Raw genomic sequence first — 22,306 nt, 5'->3', positions numbered from 1 at the left:
ACAGGTCCCAATCAGCATTGTTTTAATAGGATGGAATGTGTGAGCCTGCACCACCAGGTTAATGGTTTCAGTTACTTCTATTTCGTTTCGTAGTTACAGGATCTACACTGCCCCCCACAGGACCCATTTCTTATGTGTTTAACTATTTATAAACAGCCTACCTTACTTATATCTTAGGGATAACTTTATTATTGGACCTGTGGGGGAAAATTCAAGATATAGAAATTATGAGCTCCCCCAATTTTTTTTTTCAAGGGATGGTAATTGTGGGGTGTGTGTGTGTGTGTGTGTGTGTTTTCAAATCCTGGAAATACTAAAATAGCTGTAGAAAGAGGAAAGGAAACTTGAGACTAAAAAAAAATTATTGTTTTACTATGCAAAGTGGTAAGGAAAGGAAATAGGAGTTTGGAAAGGTTTCCTTCCATGTAAGCAACAGTTTCCATCTGTGTGCTTGAGAAGGAAGTAATAACCGCAGACGAAAGAACGTGGTAGGAAAGGGAACGGTGTGACATTTGTAAGGCACAAAGACCGAGTTCTTTCTACTCAAAATAAAATGCTTAAGTGATGCTGTCTGGCAAAGCCCACTGATGCTTATAATGTGCTTATACCTGGATGTCTTTGTTTCCTGGAGGCTCTAAAAATAAAAGGACATATTCTACGCGGCATTTAGACTTAGTCATCAACTCACCCGGACTGTTTTCACTAAGAACCTGCTGCCCTTTAGTTCGGACAGCAGTGAATCATCTTTTCTTCCAGCATTCGTGAACTGATTATCATGAGCTTAGAAGACCTTCAAAATTTAATTCTGCATGCCTCAACAAAGATCCCATGTGTAGTAAATAAGACCTAATGCAGCCAATTTTTTAAAAAATCACCCCATAGCCAGCTCTCCCTCTTCTTTACTTCATTTTTATCCTAGAATTTATCATCAGCTTAAAAATTATATACAGTGGCTTCATGAAGACAGAGACTTGGTTTGTTTGCTGCTATATCCCTATGCTGTATGCCAGGCAGTAGGAACTCAATAAATGTGTGTGTAATGAATAAGTGAGTGAATGAGGACTTTTACTGTTGTTATGTATCATGTCTATATAGCAGATTTTATTGTGGACTTGAGCTAATGGAGGTTATCTACACCAGAGCTCAGAACAGGAAACCACTTAAAAGGGACCTCTTAACATCTCTATTTTCCAAGCTCCTGGGAAATCCCCCACAGGGAATTTCTCACAAGACTTTCTCTTCAGACCATGTTTGTGACTTTCTTGGAACTTCTTTCCCCTTCTCTTTCAGACTTCATCTTGTTCCAGGTGCCAGGCTCTTGTTGCTCCCGATACTGATCAACCAGGACTATTTCTGCACACTCAAAAGCCCAGTTGTTGTGTCTCCAACAGTAGGTGCATGACACTTGTTAAATCGTGATCCTTGATCCATGGCACAGGACATGACCTTGGACCAGGCATGGCCTTTTTTTTTTAACTTACTTACATGTTTGCTTGTCAAACAATAAATGCCTGTATACGTATTAATGGGCTTCCCTAGTAGCTCAGCTGGTGAAGAATCTGCCTGCAATGCAGGAGACCCAGATTCAATTCCTGGGTCGGGAAAATCCCCTGGAGAAGGGATAGGCTACTCATTCCAGTATTCCTGGGCTTCCCTGGTGGCTCAGATGGTAAAGAATCCACCTGTAATGTGGGAGATCTGTGTTTGATTCCAGGGTTGGGAAGATCCCCTGGAGGAGGGCATGGCAACCCACTCCAGTATTCTTGCCTGGAGAATCCCCATGGACAAAGGAGCCTGGCAGGCTATAGTCCATGGGGTCACAAAGAGTCAGACACAACTGAGCAGCTAAGCACTAAGCACACATATGTATTAATACTACTAACATGAAAATGAGAGCATTCATCATTTCTAACAGACACTTAAGTTCTCTTTCCTTTCCTGTACCCTGCCTCTCTGCACTGCAGGTCACAATCTGGCAACTTCTATTATTCCCCTAGCCTTTTAGAAGGACAGTTTCACCACAACACAGATATTTCTTAAAATAACTTTGGGTAGTTCTAGTCATAACTTTAAAAAAAAATACCAGATATTGTGGTTATATCTAATCTTCAGTGGTTTACTTTTTACTCAAATTATATTCCTCGGATACATTTACATTCACTTTCTTTTGGAGTAAAATATTTCACTGTCTGAACATACCACTAATTATCAGTTCTATCGCTGGGTGTAGGGATTTTCCTTAGTTTTTGCTATTTCAAATAGAATGCTTCTGTGAACACTCTTGTGAGTGTGTCTCCTAATATATGTGCAAGAATTTCTTTGGGGTATATATCCTGGAGTAAAGTTATTCATCATTGGTTATATGAATCTCCAACTTTAAAAGATAATGCCAAAAATAAATAAATAAATAAAAGATAATGCCGAATTATTTTCTGAAGTAGTCGAACCAATTTACACTACCGACCAGCAAAGTATAAGCTAGGCTATTCAGGCACATTCTCTCCAATATTAAATGATATTAGATGTCTTCAATTTACAAATGAATTGGGTTTAAAATTGTATCTCATTGCAGTCTTCTTTTTAGGCTGTAGATGTCCCTTTCATATGCATGCATGCTCAGTCCTAAATTGTGTCCAACTCTTTGCTACCCCACGGACTGTAGCTCACCAGGCTCCTTTGTCTATGGGATTTTCCAGGCAAGAATGCTGGAGTAGATTACCATTTCCTCCTCCAGGAAATCTTCTCAACCCAGGGATCGAACCTGAGTCACCTTCACTGCAGGCAGATTCCTTACTGCTGAGCCACCAGGGAAGCCCTCCCTTATATATATTTACTATCAATTCTTTGCCAAGGTGTTGCAATTATTTTGTTTCTATTTTTCTTTTTCACTTTCTTAAAGATATCTTTCAATACACAAAAATTTTCAGTTTAATATGTGAAATTTATTTTATGAGAGAAATCTGCTCTTATAAATATTCAAGGGGTAGCCTTAAAAGATAATAATAAGGAAAATCTCCTTCAGACTGTAGACCTGAACATCCACTTTCGGTGAAGAAAGAAGCAGTGAAGGTTAGAATATACAGGACCCACAGTCAGTGGCAGATGCTTGGCCCGCTGGTCAGGGACCATGTTAGTTTCCTGGAGCTGCCATACAAATTGCCACAAATTGGGTGGCTTTTTTTAGACATATTTCTTCATAGTTAAGGTGGCCAGAAGTCTGAAATCAAGGTATCATCAGGGTCGGTTCCTTTGGAGGCTCTGAAGAAGAAACCATCCCACGCCTCTCTCCTGGCTTCTGGTAACTGCCAGGAATCTCTGGCATTCTTTGGCTTCAGACTCATCACTCCAGTTTCTGCCTTTATTATGACATCACCTTCTCTATGTACCTCTGAGTGTCCTCTCCTTAATAAGAGCACCAGTCATTGCCTTAGGGCCCACCCTGATGTCATCTCAAGATTTTTAACTAGTTACATCTACAAAGATACTATTTTCAAATCAGATCACATTCTAAGGTTCTAGGTAAACATGAATTTTTGAAGGAATCTGTTAAATCCACTACAAGGCCTCAGAAAGATTAGACTATCAGGGAAAAAGAAAGTCCAGGAAACAGATATATCGCTGGACATGAGAGAACAACCATGAAGTATGAAGAGCTTCATAACACCCACCCAACAGCACCAATGTAGAAGAGGCTTCAAACAACCAAGCAGACAAAATGCTGAGCCATTTCCTGGCCAATCACAACGATTGTCATTCTCTGCCACCACACCTACTGCCAGCACTGTGGGCAAGTGAGTGGAGTGGCTTTATGTCAGGGAGAAAGGCTATGCATGTGCCCAGTGTAGAGTCCTATTCACTAAGACTGACGTAGCCACTGCCCTTACCAAATGTACAAACCGCAAGCAGGAGAAACCAACACTAAGGCTCCATTTAGCATCTTGCTTACAATGCAGGAGACCTGGGTTCAGGCCCCGGGTTGGGAAGATCCCCTGCAGAAGGGTATGGCTACCCACTCCAGTTTTCTTGCCTGGAGAATTCCATGGACAGAGGAGCTTGGCAGGTTACAGTCCATAGGGTCTCAAAGAGTTGAGCAACTAACACTTTCACTTATCTCGCTCAATAAATTGTGTTGGGACTTCCCTGGTGGTCCAGTGGTTAAGACTTCACGTTCCAATGCAGGGAGTGCAGGTTGGATCCCCGTTTGGGGAGTTAAGAGCTTCCCAGGTGGCACTAGTGGTAAAGAACCCATCTGCCATTGCAGGAGATATAAGAGACACAGGTTCCATCCCTGGGTCTGGAAGATCCCCTGGAGAAGGGAATGGCTACCCATTCTAGTATTCTTGCCTGGAGAATCCCATGGACAGAGGAGCCTGGCGAGTTACGGTCCACAGGGTCACAAAGAGTTGGACTAGACCTGAAGCAATTTAGCCTACACGTACATAGGGAACTAAGATCCCACATGTCTCCTGGTCAAGAAAAAACAAAACATAAGACAGAAACAGCATTGTAACAAATTCAATAAAGACTTTATAAATGGTTCACACAAAAATAAATAAATTGTGGAAATTGCTAGAAATCATTTGGATTCTATCTAATTTATTATTTTTAAGAGCCACACAGTACTCCAGGGTTCCAAGGCTGTTCCTACTATGGCCTCCCTTCACATGACAGCACTGTATTAAATTCCTCTTGTGGCAGGAGAGTGGACCAAGCAGCCAAGAGCAATAGCCAGTGAGGACACCTGAGAAGAGCTCCCCCCACATCAAACAACATTCTTCCTCTTCTGCTCCAATTTCACGTTACCTATCTACATTTAATGGGCTTCCCTTGTGGCTCAGCTGTTAAAGAATCCACCTGCAATATGGGAGACCTGGGTTCGATCCCTGGGTTGGGAAGATCCCCTGGAGAAGAAAAAGGCTACCTACTCCAGTAGCCTGGAGAATTCCATGGACTATATAGACCATGGGGTCACAAAGAGTCTACATTTAAGAGCTCGGAGCACTGAATTTCTTCAGCTGGTTAAGTTGAATTTTGGGAACTGACTTATGTATTTTAAAGCCATTTGGGGCCGCAAATTAATAAAGCTCCTGTTCTCCCAAATAAATGATGAAAACAGAGAAACTGAGAACCTTCCCAGGAGACTTGGCCCTAAGGCAACAGTGCTCAAAAAGTTAGCTGCACAAACATTCTCGGGGTCATTGTACATACAGGAAGGTCAAAAGCAAGTATCCAAATTCTGGCGTGAAAGTTCACGTAGGTCCTTTTGGAAGATCACTAGATATGCACAGTTTTCTTCCTGATAAGCCTCTGATGGACACACGCTCGGCTGACTTCCAGCTGTCCACGGAGAAGCAGCTGCTGCTGCAGGATGTCCTTACATGGCATGCGTTTCCTGTTGTCCCCAAGAGGAGTCTGCCGGGACACAGCCAGGCAAGTGGTACTTGCCATTTCCTGGAAGACAACCACAGGCCAACTCTGTAATTACTCAGAGGCCCCGTCTAAGCACCACAGCAGTAATCAGGCATCGGTCACCAGAAGCAAAGACGTATTGGGCTCTGGGTAGACATGTTGGTCGGGGAGGGTGAAGGGTCCAAACCGCACCTGGTCAGATCCTATCAGTAAAGTGATCCCCCCACAGATGCTGTAAGAAATATTTCTACACACGGCGGTTAACTACCACCTCAGACTGCCCTGCTATCCAGCACACGTGAGTGGGGGCAACATTTCATGGAAGTGTACGAAGACGTCTGGAATGTTTAGAGACTGCCGTTTGTATTGGCAACAAATCCTGTACTAGGTTAAGCTAAGTAGTTTTGCAGCTGCTTTGTCTTGCATAACTGGATCTCAGATTAAAAAATCACTGCTCTACCAGCTAGCGGCTGGTTTTAAACAACTTCGAGGAAGACTCCACCAACAGTTTTATTTCCCTGCAATGCAACAAGCAGGATACTAGTTATGGTTGCCATCAGCATCTGTAATTTCATAACATACAAATTCTGATGCCATGTCTAAAATATGAGGCTATTTGTAACCACCTCCCTTGGAAGTTGTAACCATTTGTTACCATAAATAATAATTCAAACTGCCTTCTAAAGCACAGCTACTGGGAATTCCTTAGTGGTCTAGTGGTTAGGACTCTGAACTTCCACTGCCGGGGTCATAGGTTCGATCCCTGGTCCAGGTGTCCAAAAAAGAAAAAAAATTTAAATAAAGCATACCTACTTATTTTATTAAAAACTAAATTATTGTACACGATTTGATTTTTAGTGTCTCAAGAAATTTCTGTAAACTTTCAGAAGTGGTTTTCAAACTTTATCCCAGAAACTCTCTATAAGAAATCTTCCCAGAGGTATAAACAGATAAAAGTGGAACTACTCTAATTAAAGCATTTCCTCCTCTCCTCGCTTTCTTGTTGTTCAGCCGCTGCGTCACGTCCAGGCACATTCTTTACCGTCTCAGCCACCAAGGAAGCCCAAAGTGTGCAATAGCCATTTCTTGAAGGGGTATGGCCTGGAACTGGCACACTATCACTTCTGCTGCCATTCCATTGTCAAGAACTTAGTCATAAGGGCACAGCTGCCTGCAGGTGAATTTTGAAAATAGAGTCTCCAGCCGAAAAGCAGAGTCTCCAGCTATGACTCAGGAGTTTTAATATTAAAGGAAAAGGGGCAGAATAGATATTTGTAGACAACTCATCATCTCTCTTGCAATGACTAGTGATTCCTCAATTATAACCAGCTCCCCATCCCTTTCATTATTTCCAGTATGTCACCAAGTCCCAGTCCAAAGGAAATGACCTGGAAAACAGGAACTTCTGCCCTCAAAGATGCTATTCAAATGACAACCCAAGGCATTTCAAGACTGCTTCTAGAGTCAAGAATATGAAGTGCATCCTCTTCCTCTAACGTCTTGCTAACATTCACTAATTTCTGTTGGTAAGTGATTGCTCTTCATTGATAAACAAAAAAATATATAAATGGATAGGAAAGAGCAAGAAAGTTTTTTAAAACTATAAGCAGAAGACTGTTAAAGAGTAAAGTTTATGGGTTTTTTCTTTTCTCCAAACTTGTCACATTGCCTAGTAATAAAACAAAGGTAGATGCAGTGGTTACAATAATAGTAATAGTAGTAATTGTAGTGTCAAATTAGAGAAGATGTCTTTTATGGCACACTTGCTATATGTCAGGTTTTCCCTAACTTATTTGTCTAGGCCATTTTGTTGGATCCTTATAAAAGTCCTTTGCAGTAATTTGCCTCTTGAAAATGAAGCAGAAGCAAAGTAAGGTGAAGCATCTTGTCCCAAGTTGCATAGCAAGTAAGTAACAAAGCCAGAATTTTAATTTTAATGGCTGCCTATAGTATACGTACCTAAGAGCTACCCTTTATTAAGGCACCATGATAGATACTTTGCATATTTATTAGCTCATTCTAGCCTCGTATAATCTCTTGGTATTATTCACAGTGGCAAAACTGAGATTAAAAAGGTTAATAACTTTCCTAAGTCACACAGCTCTCAAATAATGGAGCCACAGGACTTCTTCGGTGGTCCAGTGGTTGTGACTCCGTGCTTCCAAAGCAGGGGCACCGGTTTGAACCCTGGTTGGAGAACTAAGATCCCACATGCCTCATGGCACTAATAATAATGGATCCAAGATTTAAACCCTGGCAGTCTAATTCCTGTCCCCCAGACTAATCCAGAGCTCAGGCTCAGAGCTGTGCTCCCTAGGAGCACCCCTGTCCTGGGGAAGAACGCATAAACTAATGTAACCTTATTGTCTTCTACTAATCTTTCCCTCCTGCCTTCTAATTCAGCCAGTGCACACTGGGATATGAAGTTCAAACAGCCTCCCAAGAGTGAACAGGTGGGTCTGCAACACTAGATTTGTTTTGTCTGATGAGTCATCTTTGTCTTGTGTCTGGTAAAGATGAAGTTGTTTTGTCTCATTGTGGGCCTGAGAGATATTTGAGGTCATATCCAGGGATATCTTGAGTTTGTCATCTTTGTCTGATGATAAAAATAAAACCAGATGGCCTGCTGCAGGTATGAGCAAGGAGGTTGGGTGTAGAGATGTGGAAGGTATGAGAGATTCAGTGAGTGACAGGAAATTTTTCAGCCACACCATTGCAATTTCTTGCAAAAATATCCAAGCATTTTCCTGCATCTCAGATACCCATCAAAATCAACCCTCGGAAAATTCATGCAGTGCAATATATATCACCGCTCTGCTCCGTCTCTGTCTTCCTTCTGTCCTTGTTTTCAGAGTGTCTTTGAGCTGCCCTCTTGACACTCAGAAGTTCCTCATTAAGCCCCTGCCCTAACTACAACTCTGTACCTAGCTATATTTTAACCAACCCACTCTTTTATTCATCAAATATGAAAGACATGGCTACTGTGAGCTGGGCACAGATCTAGGCTCTTGAGACCCACTAGTGAGCAGAACAAAAATCTCAGCCCTTGAGAAATTTACATTCCAGCAGAGGCAGACCAAAAATAAACACATTGCATCATAAATAAATAAATTACTGGACTTCCCTGGCTGTCCACTGGTTAAGATGCCACCGTACTTCCACTGCAGGGGGCATGGGTTCAATCGTGGTTGGGGAACTAAGATCCCACATGCCACGTGGTACAGCCAAAAAAAAAAGAGTGATTATTTAGCTCGTTAAAAGTTTGTAACTGTTGTGTAAAAATGGACAGATGTTGAGCAGGAGAGGAGAGAAGGATCGAGACAGCTGAGGGGTGAAATTAAAGGTGTGGTTTTTGATATTAAATAAAGAATTCAGAAGAGCTCTCCTGGAGGAGAAACTGCAGCAAGGACTTGAGGTTGTCAGAGAATGAGCCAAGTGGATAAGCAAGAAAGGAACATTCCAGGCTTGAGAAAGAGCAAGTACAAAGGCCCTGGGTCAGAGTGTGTCTGAAGGGTTTAAAAAGCAGTGAGGAGGCCTGCATTCCAAAGCAGAGTGATCCTGTGAGGGGAGAGGAGCCCTAGATGAGGTCAACGAGACCATGGTCATCATAGCCTCTGGACCTTGCAGGCCAACACCAGAAATCTAGATGTGAAATGAATGCAAATAGAAAGTAAATCCCATTTCCTCTTGAATTTAATTGATCTAGACAGAAGATTTCTCCTTTTTCAAGTTTACTTCAGATCAGTCACTCAGTCATGTCCAGCTCTTTGCAACCCCATGGACTGCGGTGCACCAGGCTTCCCTGTCTATCACCAACTCCCTGTGAGTTCAAACCCATGTCCACTGAGTTGATGATGCTATCCAACCATCTCATCCTCTGTCATCCCTTTATCCTTCTGTCTTCAATCTTTGCCAGCATTGGGGTCTTTTCCAATGAGTCAGTTCTTCGCATCAGGTGGCCAAAGTATTGGAGCTTCAGCTTCAGCATCAGTCCTTTCAATGAATATTCAGACTGATTTCCTTTAGGATGGACTGATTTGATCTCCTTGCTGTCCAAGGGACTCTCAAGAGTCTTCTCCAACATCACCGTTCAAAAGCATCAATTCTTTGACACTTAGCTTTCTTTACGGTTCAACTCTCATATCCATACATCCTTTTTCAAGGAAACATATAAAAACCTAAAAAATAACAGAGTGGGAGGGCCAATGACATTACCAATGCAATTTCCACATCCAAAGTGTTTCCAGTTTGCTAGGAAAGAGCCTTGTACTGGATGCTAGTCACTAATCTCCCTTAAAAACTTTTAGGCAACTTAACTAGAAAGGCACATAAGTGTAAGTGTTAGTCATTCAGTCGTGTCTGACTCTTTGTGACCCCATGGACTAAAGCCCGCCCGGCCCCTCAGTCCATGGATTTCTCTAGGCAAGAAAACTGAAGTGGGTTGCCATTCCCTTCTCCAGGGGATCTTCCCAACCCAGGGATCAAACCTGGGTCTCCTGCCTTGCAGGCAGATTCTTTATCGTCTGAGCTACCAGGGAAGCCTGGTACATAAGGCACATAAGTCCATCTTAAAATATATTCTTTTAGTCTGCATAACTCTTTGAGAAGATGTTCTGTATGTTGAAGCTAGAAGGTTCCAACCCTTCAAGTTTGATCTCCATTCATGTAGAAGCCACTGTTACCATGCGTGTTCTATGTCCCAATGAACCTAAGACCTCTAGAAAATTAACAAACAAACAAGGACTTCCTTCTTGGTCCAATGATTAAGAATCCACCTTTCAATACAGGGGACACAGGTTCAAACCATGGTTGGTGAACTAAGATACTGCATGCTATGGATTGCCTGCATGCTACAACTAGAGAATCCTGTGCACTGCTGTGAAGGCCCAGCCAAAGCTTAAAAAAAAAATTTTTTTTTAATTAAAAGAAAGAAAATAAAAAAGATTAACAAGCAAACATGATTTCTTCAAATAGAAACTTGACAATTTAGATTTTGTAGACATTAGAAAGTGAAAGTGTTAGTCACTCAGTGGTATCTGACTCTTTGCAACCCCATGGACTGTAGCCTGCCAGGCTCCTCTGTCCATGGGATTCTCCAGGCAAAAATACTGGAGTGGACAGCTACTCCCTTCTCCAGGGGATCTTCCTGACCCAGGGATTGAACCCAGGTCTCTTGCATTGCAGGCAGATTCTTTACTGTCTGAGCCATAAGGTTTAAAGCCACAAACTTCTCTTTTCAGCCCCAAGTTAATATTTAAGTGAAGAGATTCTTTTCTCTGGTTTTCATTTTTTGTGCAATTCGCTATTTACCCATCACTTGAATAGAAAGGATGAGATGGGATCAAACTAATATACATTCAAGGGAAAACATTTACATTAAGACAAAGAAGAGTTTCTTTATCTAAATTTGTCTTGTAAGGACACTATATTTGTTCAGGAAAAAGTGCCGGCAAGCTTCTTGAGTGAAGGCTGAGACCTCAAGGGAATGCTTGAGTAACAGAAGATAGTTGATGAAATAACCACTGAATTAAGGGAGAAGGGATGAGAGGTTGGAAGAAAGCTATCCTTCAGGGAAAGAAAGGGGCCTGGAATGAGGACAGAGAGGAAGGAAAACGCTGGGACAGAGCAGCCACTGAGAGTCCGAAAAACACAAGCACTCTAGCTGTGGGTTTCTTCCATGGATTTCTGCACTCTGTGTCCTGTGACCTTCTCTCTGTGACCCCACAAAGGGACAACAGACATAGAGATTTTAAGTGTCTCTAAATTATTTAAACTTTTTTAAGAAGTCCTGAAGCAATAGAGCCACAAAATCTGGAGACAAGTAATTCTCTCTCTTAACAAAGAGTAATAATTCTCATTGTTAGGGATTTTTAGTGTTTGAATGGTTTACAGCATTTTATGGTCATTACTTCCTCCCAGGGAAGGACGAGATATGCAGCTGTTATTAACCTAAGTTGCATATGATGACATCACCAAGGCAACAAGAAAGCAAATGGCTTGGGAAGGAAAAAGGAAAACACTAACCATGTTATAGGGCAGGGTTTTGCAACCTCAGTACAACAAACATTTTGGACAGGAAAATCCTTTGTTGGGATGTTGGGGGTAGAGGGATCCTATCTTTGGCATTGTAGAATGTTTAATAACATCCCTGGCTGATGCAAAGTTGCACTAAGATTTCTATTAGTGCCTTCCCAGTCATGAAAATGAAAAATGTCTCCAGACTTTGCTAAATGAAAAATCCCTCCAGTGGAGACTAGTTGCTATTGTTATTGCTGTTCAGTCACTAAGTCATGTCCAACTCTTTGGGATTCTATGGACTGCAGCATGCCAGGCTCCTCTGTCCTTCACTATCTCCCAGAGTTTGCTCAGATTCATGTCCATTGAGTCAGTGATGCCATCCAACCATCTCATCCTCTGTTGCCATCTTCTCCTTTTGCCTTCAATCTTTCCCAGCATCAGGGTCTTTTCCAATGAGTCAGCCCTTTACATCAAGTGGCCAAAGTATTGGAGCTTCAGTTTCAGCATCAGTCCTTCCAATGAATATTCAGGGTTGATTTCCTTTGGGATTGACTAGTTGTCAGAGAGTGACCCTATGGTACTATACATAATTCTTAGCTCATGCTCACCCTCAAAGAACAGTCAAAAACAAAAAGGAGTCTGATGATATGTATGTAATTTTGAAAACTATAACTGATTAAAAGGTCAACAGAAATAAAAAAGAAATTTCATAATTCTGCTTAGATGGGATCCAATTAATGCCTTTGCAGTGACCACGTGGATATTTTGCATAGAAAAGACACTATTTTATATAAATTGGTGTTTGCTGATGTGATCAAGAAATGTAATTCATGTAAAAAAAAAAATATATATCAATTGCTGAAGGAACCGGAAGGCTGAATATTTTCTTTCCTTGGTCAAAAGGTGAATTTGTCCCTTTCCTTCTTCTTTTTAGTGAAATAAAGACATAGTTTGAAAACACACCTACCCATTTGGCTCAATGGTTAAGTCTTGTCTGGCTGTAGTGTAAAAATAGACATTCCTCTGTCTGAACATGAAAATAGTACTTCCCCAACAAAACCCAAACATCTTGGAGCTGCAAAAGATGTTTACTTTTATATAAAAGACTTTTCCTCTGGTGTTTATTTTGAGATCGTGTAGGTGTTCTAGCAGTGGTAAGCAGGTATATAAGGGTCAGAGGCAAACCTATAAGAGCATGCTTCCTGCAGCAGGTGAGAAAGTTGTGATAGTCACAACTTTCTACATGTTAGGTTGAAAATATATGCCGGTGTAATGGATATCCTCCCCTTATGAAAAGTTGTAGATGCATGAAAATAATAATGATAATTGTAACTAACTGTCTAATCTTTGTGGAACACTTTATACTCATTCATTCATTCAACAGCTATTGAAGACTTACTGTGCACTTTTCAGGCCACAGTGTTTCTCCCTCTGCCATTGTAGGGCAAAATCAGCCATAGTCAAGACATTAAAAAATGAATCCGATTGTGTTCTAATAAAACTTTATTTACAAAAACAGGGGGTCATAGTTTGTTGACTTCTGAAATAGGGTGAAAGGAACAAGGAGTTCAAGAGGGCCATCAATTTAAAATGAGATGATCAAGGTGAGGCTCAATGAGAAGGTAACATTCTATCAAACACTAGAAGGATTACTCAGCCATAAAAAGGAATGAATTTGAGTCAGTTCTAGTGAGATGGATGAATCTAGAGCCTGTTATACAGAGTGAAGTAAGTCAGAAAGAGAAAAACAAATATCGTATTAATATATTAACACATATAAATGGAATCTAAGGGCTTCCCTGATAGCTCAGCTGGTAAAGAATCCGCCTGCAAGGCAGGAGGTCCCAGTTTGTTTCCTGATTTGGAAGATCCCCTGAAGGGATAGGCTACCCACTACAGTATTCTTGGGCTTCCCTGGTGATTCAGATGGTAAAGAATCCACCTGTAATGTGGGATCCCTGGGTTGGGAAGATCCCCTGGAGGAGGGCATGGCAACCCACTCCAGTGTTCTTGCCTGGAGCATCCCCATGGACAGAGAAACCTGGTGGGCTACAGTCCATGGGGTTGCAGAGTCAGACAGTACTGAGCGACTAAGCACAGTGCAGTATGGAATCTAAAAAATGGTAGTGATGAATCTATTTGCAGGGCAGGAATAGAGATGAGGATGTAGAGAACAGACTTGCGGACACAGTGGGGGAAGGAGAAGGTGTGACAATTGAGAGAATAGCATTGGCATATATACAGTACCATGCATAAAATAGGTAACTGGTGGGAAGCTGCTATATGGCACAGGGAGCTCAGCTCGGTGCTCCGTGATGACCTAGAGGGGTGGGGTGGGTGGGGAGGAGCCTCAAGAGGGAGGGGATGCATAGATACTTCTGGCTGCTGATACAAGTTGTACAGCAGAAATCAATACCACAGTGCAAAGCAATTATCCTCCAATTAAAAATAAAAGCAAATAGAAGGAGGTGAACAAGTCAGACACTTGGTCATAGACAGGAAGAGCATTCCAGGCAGAGGCAGCAGCAAGTGCCAAAGTCCTGTGGCATCACTGTGTCAGGTGTGTTTAGAAGCTCAGGAAGGAGACTGGTCTCATTAAAACAGAATGAGGGAGTTACTCCATTTCTAACCACTCTCAACTGGTCTCTCCAATTCCTTTTCCTCTTTTCTCCTTTGTTTCCCCCTCGCTTAAATGAAGGGTGTTTTATAACAGTAAGTGAGGGCTCAGAAAGGGCTTCCCAGGTAGCTCTTATGGTAAAGAACCCACCTGCCAATGCAGGAGACATAAGAGACAGTGATTCAATTTCTGGGTCAGGAAGAGACCCTCGAGGAGAGCAAGGCAACCTGCTCCAGTATTCTTGCCTGGAGAATCCCGTGGACAGAGGAGCCTGGTGGACTACAGTCCATAGGGTTGCACAGAGTTGGACAGGACTGAAGCAACTTAACACACACATGCACGCGCGCGCACACACACACACACACACACACACACAAGTGTTCAGAAAGGTAGCAACACTGACACATGTTTTGTTTTGTTCCCATGAAAGTCTTGTTTCAACTCAATGCCGAGAACTGGAGTGACCAATTCAAGAACACCAGCCACAGGGGTTTCCTCTAAGACTCTTTCACCAACGCTTTTCTAATCCTCAGCCCAGCTGGCAGAGTGAAGGCTTATAATCAAAAAGCAACTATAGAATACCGCCTTCTTATTCACTCGGCCTGTTTGTTCCTGTGTGTTTTTAAGAGGCTGAGGACGGTAACACTTAACAAAACCAGAAGGCAGGGGTATTATTTCTAAATTGTATATAAACCTGTCTTCTAGGAAGAACTCTCTAATTCTTGATCCTGATGTGCTGCAAAGGAGGAATCACTCGGGATGCCATCAGAGCAAAGCCAATCTGTTCTCAAGCCCACGGATTCACTCAGAGGGACCTGAACACCTGTGTCTGTGAGTGAAACCCCATGTACACGAGTGAGCCTTGATGGAGTCGTGATACGTGTGTGAGATTGTTTTTCATGTAACGTCTGATGGAGGCAGTTGGTAATGCAATGCAAGTACGGGAATAATGACGTTTAATTTATCCCCCATCTTGTTCCACAAAAACCAAAATGTTTTTGTTGTGAAAAGATGACACACACACGAGATAGAGGGTGAAACAGAAGCCTGGGTGAGCCCAGGGTGGAGTCCACCTGCAGTACAGGAGATGCAGGAGACACTGGTTCCGTCCCAGTGTGGTCAGGAAGATTTCCCTGGAGGAGGGCATGGCAACCCTCTCCGGTATTCTTGCCTGGAGAATCCCATGGACAGAAGAGCCCGGAGGGCTGCAGTCCAGAGGGTCACAGAGTCGGACACGACTAAAGCGACTGGTCACACATGAAAGACCACCCAAACCTCGGTGTCCTCTCAAGTCTGGCCTCATCCCTTCCCCACCTGTATCTACACTTCAGCCCTCCTGGAACTTACCTTCCAGTTGCCAGGATGCACGATGCTGCTCCCTTCGGTCAGGAATGCCAGTGCCCCACCCCTCCAACCCCACCCCTCACCTCAGGCCATTCCTACTCATCCGCAGGTCCAAAGGGCACGTCTGCAAATTAAGTCCAGTCCCCCTTACAAACGTCGTGCTATAAAGCTTCCTTTCCTTCATCGCCCTTTTCAGTTTACACACTGACCTATGTGATTAATGAATATCTGTCCCCTCCACTAAGCTGCAGGCTTCACGAGGACAGAAATCCCCTACTTGCACTCCCCATCACAGCTGGCACAGAAGGGGTGCTTCATAGATACCTGTTGGATAAAAGAAGGCTCCTGGCAAAGGAAAGAGAGAAAGATGATACATTAAAGCATTTACAAAGTCATTGAGGAAAAGCAAACAAGTTTTTCAGGCAAAACACAGCTTTTCCTATGTTCTGAGTTTTGAATAAATTTTCTCCCATAGGCCCTCAAAAACAGAGCATTGTGTGAATTTTCAGGCAATATCTTTATGTTGATATAATAATACATTTTAAACAGCTGTCTCTTAAAGTATCCCTAAATATAAGCCTATGCATGCATGCAAAGTTGCTTCAGTCATGTCCAACTCTTTGTGACCCTGTGGACTACAGTCTGCCAGGCTCCTCTGTCCATGGGATTCTCCAGGCAGGAATACTGGAGTGTGTTTCCATGCCTCCTCCCAACCTGGGGATCAAACTCACATCTGCCTGCATCTCCTGCATTGCAGTTAGATTCTCTACCCACTGAGCCACCTGGGAAGCCCCATACATATAGAATATATACCCCCTCTTTTTTTTAATTTTCTTCCCATTTAGGTCACCACAGAGCATTGAGTAGAGTTCCCTGTGCTATACAGTAAGCTCTTATTAATTACCTATTTTATACATTTTGCTTGCAGTGTATATATGTTAATCCCAATCTCCCAGTTCATCCCACCCCACCCCATCCCCTCTTTCATGTCCATATATTTGTCAATATAAACAGTTCTTAAGGGGAGCAGAACAAGGTGATCTATGAGTGCAGGTTTCTCAGGGTTCTGGCTTAATGCAAAGGTAACATAACGTCAGCAAAACTGACAGAGAGGGTTGCTTGTCCTTCAGGTCCTCTTCCCACAAATATTTATTGCAGTCAGGATTAAAGTGTAAATAGACAGCGGAGAGCTGAAGGTTATATTCTCTGCGAACATAGAAAGGGCAAAGCCACATTCATCCTCTGACCATCAGCTGGAAGGAGCATGATTGTTCAGTTGACTGTTGCTCTGAAGGAAGCATGCGTTCAGCTGGAGAATTCTTCAGTTCCTCTCATTTGTTTGTGAAAGATGACAGTGGTTCATACTCCCCTCTTGTGGCCACTTTCAAGTTTACTGGCTTTCAGGTACACTACAGGAGCATAGTAAGGCAAATGAGAAATCATATTCCTTTTCTCAAGTCAGGTAATCTTAGAATCACCCCATCAGTCATTCTAGAACATCAGACCAATTTTTTTTTAAGTGGCAGGATGTTTAACAGTTTCTTAAAACAACATTTGAGTTAAAACTGGAAGAAGATTTGATGAAAATACATGAGAGGTCTGATCATTCCTTGTGTATTACCCTTCCTTAATTACATTTGACTTATCTCAATTTGGGCTTCCTGGATGGAGGAATCTGGAGGGTTACAGTCGGACACAACTGAGCGAATTTGCTTTCACTTTCAGGGGAGATAGGGACTTATATACATATAACTGTATCGCCTGATGAAAAGTGATAGATTCCAAAGAAAAAAAATAATACTCTCTTCCCCTCTGACACAGGACAATACCAGAGATGGGAAGCGTTAGGGGCACAGTAATATGCTACGTCTCCTGAACTGACACATTCTAGTGCAGGACAAATATGGACAAAGCACTTCCTCTGCATCAGATAATCTAAGCATCTTATCAAAACTAGTATGCTATTCACTCCACACCCATTAGGATGGCTGCTATCCAAAAAGAAAATAACAGAGACTTCCCTGGTGGTTCAGTGGTTAAGACCCTGCAGTCCCAGTGCAGGGGGCCCAGGTTCGACCCTTGGTCAAGGAATATCTCACATGCATTGTTGCACAGCCAAAAATAAACTAGTAAATAAATTTTAAAATTTATTTAAATTTTGCAATTCTCTTTTTAAAAAAGAAAGGAAGTGTTTGCAAGGATGTAGGTAAATTGGAATCCTTGTGCACTATTGTTGGGAATGTAAAATGGTGTACCTACTGTGGAAAACAGTATGGCCATTCCAGTCCTCAAAAATAAATAAATAAAATTGAATTACCATATCATCCAGCAGTTCTACTTCTGACTACATTACCAAAAAATTCAAAGCAGGGATCAAAGAGATATTTGTATATCCATGTTTATAGCTGTAAAAATAAACAATAATAAAAACGTGGAAATAACCCAAGTGTCCATTGACAGATGCACAGATAAACAAAAATGTGATACAGATGCACAACAGAATATTATCCAGCCATAAAAAGGAAGGGTATTCTGACATCCGTGCTGATGTGGATGAACCTTGAGGACATTGTGCTTAGTGAAATAAGTCAGTCACAAAAAAACAGTTACCACTGTGCAATTCCATTCATATGAGTTACTTAGAGTAGTCAGAATTGTACAGACAGAAAGTAGAATAGTAGTTCCAGGACTCTGAGGGATGAGAAGGGATAGGGGGCTATTGTTTAATGGGTAGAGAGTTTCAGTTTTACATGATGGAGAGTTATGGAGATGGATGGCCTAAAAAGTATTGAAAGTGTTAGTCGCTAAGTTGTGTCTGACTCCTTGCGACCCCATGGACTGTAGCCCGCCAGGCTCCTCTGTCCATGGGATTTCCCAGGCAAAAATAGTGGAGTGGGTTGCCATTCCCTTCTCCAAGGGATCTTCCCAACCCAGGGATCGAACCCAGTTCTCCTGCACTGCAGGTGAATTCCTTACTGTCTGAAAGTGAAAGTCACTCAATCCTATCCAACTCTTTGCAACCCCATGGACTATACAGTCCATGGAATTCTCCAGGCCAGAATACTGGAGTGGGTAGCCATTCCCTTTGGTCAGTATTTGATGAGCATATAAAGTTTCAGATTTATGACTTCTCTTTAAAATAGTAAAATGATCTGGCAACACTGAACATTTATTCTCCCATAGGAATAAGAATGCAATAGTAGAACAATAGCTGACCCCTTTTAGATCAGGGGTCCCCAACCTCCAAAATCTAATGTCTGATGATCTGAGGTGGAGCTGATGTAGTCAGAATGTAAATAAGGTGCACAATAATATAATGTGCTTGAATCATCCCCAGACCATCCCCCCACCCTGGTCCATGGAAGAATCGTCTTGCATGAAGCTGGTCCCTGGTGCCAAAAAACGTTAGGGACTGCTGCTTTAGATGGATCATACTTTACAGTTCCCAAGTCCCAAGCACTTCCTCTTGTCTTCCTGACACAGGGCCCAATGTCAGCTGCCAGATGTCATCGTCCCGAGAGTGTTGCTTTCTTGCCTCTGACCTTCTCTATTCATTCTGTGTCCTTCCTGGCCCTTGTGGGCAATTACACCTGTGAATGTGAGTCCAGAGGGAGAGAAGAGTTGGCTGTGAGGTGACCAGTCCTTCCCATCAGGAAGGTGACCACAGGAATGAAGAAGAAGGTCATGTGCTAAAAATACTTTTCCTGCTGTTTTTTGCTGAATCTCAAACTATTAACATATAACCCAAGAAAAGCTGACAAAATGGAACAAAACATTTATGAAAAATTTGACTACATTTCTTCAGAAAAGCAACTATAATCTTTTCAAAAAGTTTTCTGATCTTGTTCCTTTATATACGTTTTAGAGTAATGAATGCTGTTAGATATTGGAAAAGGTGTATGATTCATTACATATTCTAATGTATTGTCTATAGATTATAAGATAAAATCAAGCATGTACCTGCTGATACTTTTTAAGTTGACCTGTCTTTATACTTAGAAATGTCTCTTAATAGTAGGCTTCCCTGGTGGCTCAGATGGTAAAGAATCTGCCTGCAATGCAGGGAACCTGTGTTCAATCCCTGGGTTGGGAAGATCCCTGAAGGAAATGGCAACCCACTCCAGTATTCTTGCCTGGAGAATTCCATGGATAGAGGAGCCTGGCAGGCTACAGTCCATGGGGTCACAAAGAGATGGACATGACTGACTATCACTCATATATATTAAAAAGAGTTCAACAGGAAAACATAAATGATTCAGTCTCTCCAACCATGAATTATTATAGTCAACTGAGTGTGTGTGTGTGTGTGTGTGCACGTGCTAAGTTGTGTCTGACTCTTTGCAGCCTCGTGTACTGTATTGTAACCTGCCAGTTTCCTCTGTTCATGGAATTTTCCAGGCAAGAATACTGGAGTGGGTTGCCATTTCATACTCTAGGGGATCTTCCTGACTCAGGGATGGAACCCACATCTCCTGTTTGGCAGGTGGATTCTTTACCACTGTGCCACTTGGGAAAGTGATGAAAGTGAAAGTTGCTCAGTCATGTCCAACTCTTTGCGGCCCCATGGACTATAGAATCCATGGAATTCTCCAGGCCAGAATACTGGAGTGGGCAGCTGTTCCCTTCTCCAGGAGATCTTCCCAACCCAGGGATAGAACCCAGGTCTCTCACATTGCAGGCAGATTCTCTACCAGCTGAGCCATCAGAGAAGCCCAAGAATAGTGGAGTGGGTACCCTATCCCTTCTCCAGCGGATCTTCCCAACCCAGGAATCAAACCCAGGTCTCCTGCATTGCGGGCAGATTCTTTACCAACTGAGCCACCTGGGCCGCTTCAGTCAATTGATTACACTACAATAAATTGTATGTTTTTAAGCATGAGATGTGCTTTAGTCAATTGTTGAGGCTCTTTAGTCAAGGGCGCAAAACTGATTCTTGGGAGAGGTAAAAAATCCTATTCTTTTTTGTATATAAAACACAAGTATGGCTAGAGTACATAAATGCATGTCCAGTGTAGCTATGGTATTACGGTTTCGTGAAGTGAGAAGAGCAGAGGCACTCAGGAAAACAGTTTCAAAGGGCCTTTGGGAGAGTGACAGTAAAGAAGCAACTTCGAGAACTACTAGACTAGAAAGAACAGGCATTGTTCAAATCACCCATTGTGTCTCCACTTGAGTTGCCAGCCAGTTAATGCCAGTGCAGACTCTGCGCTGTTTGTGCTTAGTTGCCCAGTTGTGTCCGATTCTTTGAGACCCCACGGACTGTAGCCAGCTAGGCTCCTCTGTCCATGAGATTCTCCAGGCAAGAACACTGGAGTAGGTTGTCATGCCCTCCTCCAGGGGGTCTTCCCAACCCAGGGATCGAACCCAGGTCCCCTGCATTGCAGGTGGATTCTTTACCATCTGAGCCACCAGGAAGGCCTTCTGATCAGTCCTGATCAGGCTTTCTCATCATTTGCTAGAGATGGAGCCTCAGTTGTAGCACTGCCAACACTCACGTGTACAACCAAGGCACGTGACACCTCTCTAACAACCCCAGTGCTCTTCCACGACTGAATTGTTGACAAAAACACAAATGCATTTGCTCAAAACCAAGAAGAAAACACAAGCAGTGGAGCACATTTCCAGAATAGGATTGAATTATTACACAAACATGACTTCTTAGTCTAAAACATCTTGCTCTGGGAACTTGACAGTACAGCCAAAAACACATCAGACAGATTTAGAGGAGGGCGGCCTTTGGCTAAGAACAGCAAAATGACCTCACCCCTGAGATGGCCTGAGTATAAACTTCAGTCCTGGTGAACAAGACACATCCTGTGAGTCAAATGCACAGAAATATGAAGTCCAGCTGCACCTCACTTGGACAAGAGATCCAAACACCAAATGTTTGATAGATTGCATTGTGTGTCTAGCCCAAAGTGGGATCAGGATGAGAGCAGCTCCATGGCTCACACTGCTAGTACAGGGCCACCCAGATTCCCCCAAACTCAATGAGGGCTCTGTCTGAGAAAAGACAACAATCCAGGCCTCCACAGATGGATGTGAGCAGCTGCTGTGTTTGTAGAGCTTAACTGAAAGGATGTGTTTTATCCCTCTGCCTGAAAGCCATTATCCTTCAGAGGGTTTATTAGCAGTTTTTGTGAAAAGAGAGGGCGTTCTAATCTCTATTGCAGAAGGCTCCATGACACTTCCAGCAGCATCCAGCTTCCTTATTGGTGGCTTCACCATTCATTTATTCCCTAAATAAATCCACCACGGTTTATTATTATTATTATTATTAATTTATTGCTCCTATTCCAGTCATGCATTAGACAAAGCATTATGCAGACATCATCTCTTCCTCAAAATTACCCTATGAGGTAGGTATTGGGTTGGCCAAAAAGTTCTTTGGGGTTTTTCTGCACCATCTTATGGAAAAACTTGAGCTACCTTTCAGGGAAACCCATTATTATTAACATCTTCATTTGACAGATGGGGACCTGAAGACACAGAGAGGTTAAGTAACTCCCTCAAGGTCACACAGCTAGCAAGGAGCTAGGACTTGAAGTCAAGTCTGTCAGACTCATCAATTCTCTACTGTACTTCATCCTGGGAGAAGGGTTTCCAATACATGCTCCATCACCTGAGAGCCGGATTGGTATAAATCATATTGAGAGGTAGTAGAACTTGTTTTTGGTGATATTCAATCACATCAGTGATTAGAAATATCCTGTACCTTTTTAATGTCCTTTGATAATCTGGCATCTGATAGGGAAGTCAGCACAAAAGATTGAAGGTAGAAGAAAATGACAGGCATTGAATTTCAACTTTTAATGTCCTTCAATTTAGAATTTACCGATTCTGAGTCAAATCACTGGATTTATGTATCTACGGATAACTTTTTAGACTGGGACTCAGACATGGGTCTTGCATCTTAGT

General features: G+C 42.4%; 1 long non-coding RNA gene across 1 annotated transcript; it reads left to right on the top strand.

The window, feature by feature from the left end:
• Positions 1-995: 995 nt before the first annotated feature.
• On the top strand, positions 996-21,687 carry LOC133249822 (uncharacterized). Its single transcript, XR_009737110.1, has 5 exons — positions 996-1,394; positions 6,765-6,935; positions 7,813-7,862; positions 14,750-14,875; positions 18,872-21,687. It is a non-coding gene; the product is annotated as an uncharacterized LOC133249822 (long non-coding RNA).
• The last annotated feature ends 619 nt before the right edge of the window (positions 21,688-22,306 follow it).

Source organism: Bos javanicus, chromosome 6 (assembly GCF_032452875.1).
Source record: "Bos javanicus breed banteng chromosome 6, ARS-OSU_banteng_1.0, whole genome shotgun sequence".
Taxonomy (NCBI): Eukaryota; Metazoa; Chordata; class Mammalia; order Artiodactyla; family Bovidae; genus Bos; species Bos javanicus.
The sequence above is the reverse complement of the archived record's forward strand: the minus strand, read 5'-3'. Positions and strand labels throughout refer to the sequence as shown.